This window comes from Octodon degus, unplaced genomic scaffold (assembly GCF_000260255.1).
Source record: "Octodon degus isolate 3935 unplaced genomic scaffold, OctDeg1.0 scaffold00130, whole genome shotgun sequence".
NCBI lineage: Eukaryota > Metazoa > Chordata > Mammalia > Rodentia > Octodontidae > Octodon > Octodon degus.
This window is the reverse complement of record NW_004524706.1, coordinates 69,852-72,315: the sequence shown is the minus strand read 5'-3', so window position 1 is coordinate 72,315 and position 2,464 is coordinate 69,852. Positions and strand designations below refer to the sequence as shown.

General features: G+C 45.4%; 1 protein-coding gene across 3 annotated transcripts in view; it reads right to left on the bottom strand.

Moving 5' to 3' along the window:
* Zbtb8a (zinc finger and BTB domain containing 8A) overlaps positions 1 to 2,464 on the bottom strand; it is a 54,422-nt gene that overhangs the window by 33,162 nt on the left and 18,796 nt on the right. The window contains exon 1 of one of the 3 annotated variants that reach the window (XM_023701068.1): positions 5 to 15. The exons of the other annotated variants lie outside the window; for them this stretch is intronic. The gene's annotated coding sequence lies outside the window, so the exon portion shown is untranslated. Of the gene's footprint in view, positions 1 to 4; positions 16 to 2,464 lie in introns of those variants that run through there. 3 annotated transcript variants of the gene reach the window in all.

The window sequence follows — 2,464 nt, the reverse complement described above, 5'->3', positions numbered from 1 at the left end:
GAACCGCGGTCCCTGTGCTTTGCTAAGCTTGCTCTAAGTAGGTGCTTTAGACCACTGAGGCATCCCACCAGCCCCTGGACAGCTTTCTTTCCCCCTACTCTGAACTGCTGTTTGGGAGATTTCCTTTACCAAGCTGCCTTTTCAGTGATAGTGGAGCACTCCATCCCAATAAGAGATACACTGTTGTAGGCAGCTGAATTAGATAGAAATATTATAGGTACAGGGCCAGGCCCTCAAGAAGACAAGATCGAAGACAAGGTGACTTTGCAACTTGGAAGAGACAGACACTCCCATATGGGCTACACCTCAAGACAAATGAGGAAACAAATTTAGCCACATACTTCCCTAGAGATGGGTATCCGGGATTGATATTCTAAATAGATATCAGTCACCTTGAAAGGGCCCAAATGAGTCACTAACCCAACCCCCAACAGGAAGAGACCCTGTCCCTATTTATGCCCGCTTGCTACGTGACTCGCTTCCCCATTTGATACTGGATTTAATCAATTTTACCTGAGCAATGGTGCTTATAATCTCATTGGTTGACCATAGTTTTGTCCCACCTCATACCCACCTAAGCGAAATCCCATGTTCTCCACCACCCTAGATCTGCTTTACTACATGGTTTTACACTATTAAAGTCCCTGGAAGAGACAGCTTCCCTGGGGACTACCTGCTCAGGGGCCCCCCTTCCTGTCCCTTTCTGGGACAGGAGCTTTCTTTCCCCCAATAAATATATTCTTCTCATAACCTCCATTTGTTCCTAAAATTTATTCTTAAGTTTTATTTATTTTTTTTTGGCAGAACGGGGGATTGAACTCAGGCCCTTGAACTTGCCAGGGAAGCGCTTATTCCACTGAGCCATCTCCCCGGCCCCATTCTTCCATTTTAGAGAACTCATCCCAGGTACCTTTCAGGTCTGGAGTTTCATTTTTCCCCTCTATCATTTGGTGATCATCCAGCTGAGATCAGTTTTTCTCCCTGTGTCAATACTATTCCTACTCAGGGCATTCTGATACTCAAACCTGTGGAAACTCATGTCCTAGTCTCTAGGGACTCAGCCAGCCTAACCTCATGGAGCCCAATGTCTCAACCATGAGATCTTCAACCATGGCATGATGGCGCCCCAGGGAGGACTGTCAAGGACTCCACTGGTCATTTAGCTAAAAGACCCTCATCTACATCCTCACAGAAAACAGTATTTCCTTAATTAACAAGCTAGATTGGGTTTAAGTCCCATTACTGGTAAGATTTTGACCAAAGGATTAGCAGTGCCATATCAGGTCCCATGCAATACACCCATTTTACTAGTAGTCAAGCCATCGGGAGAACATGGCCTCATATAAGATCTCGGGGGGGCGGGGGGGGCGGGGGCGGGGAGATAGCTCAGTAGAATAAGCACTTGCCTGGCAAGCACAAGGGCCTCAGCTTAATCCCCAGTTCTGCAAAAAAAAAAAAAAGAAAGAAAGAAAAAGATCTCAGAGGATGCCACCACCGCTATGGCACACAGGCTCTAAGTAGGGCCATAATGTTGTAACCCAGGTCTGTAACGCATCTCTGCCCTTCATAATGCATACTCATGTTTCCCTATTGCCTGAACAAGTTCAGAGGCATGGGTCCCCCTGGGAGAAGACTGACAGACACATCGCCCAAATGCCCACATGTGAAGGACATACACACCTCCTGGTATACACTGATCCTATTACTGGGTAGACAGGCAATGGGCCCTGGAGTTGGTTAAAGCTCCTCTTAAAGAAGCAATCCTCAAGTTGGACTGCCTAGATCTAGCCAGAGTTATAATGGACACTTTCACATCAATAACGTATGGATTTACCAAGGTACTGGGAATTGCCACACTCATGAGGAAAGGTTAAAAGAGCCAATCATGCTCAAACAAACTTAGGAAAGCTGTGTCAAGAAACCCACCGTAAGTGGCTATATCTCCTTCTAACTGCCTTTTTGAGATAAGATCCCACTATGTAATACAGGCTGGCCTTAAACTCATGGAGATCCTCCTGCCTCAGCCTCCCAAGTGCTGAGATTACAGGTGTGCACTACCATGCCAGGCCTTTTATTTTTTGAGACAAGGTCTTACTAAATTGCTAAATCACACAGGCTGTGCATCAACTTGTGATCTTCCTGCTTCAGCCTCCCAAAGTGTTGCGATTGCAGTCATGTAGCACACCACACCTGACCTTAACTCAAAATTGAAGTCTGTAAGACATTTTGCTCATATGCTCTAAGCCCAGGGTCTGATCTCCTGCACTGGGAGAAGAAAAGATGCTTTACATCTACTAGAAGAGATTCTTAATATTAGAATACATAAAGACATTTTGAAACAACATACTTTTTAAAAATGTTTTTAGGGGCCGAGGAGATGGCTCAGTGGAATAAGCGCTTCCCTGGCAAGCGCAAGGGCCTGAGTTCAATCCCTGGTTCTGCAAAAAACAAACAAATAAATAAA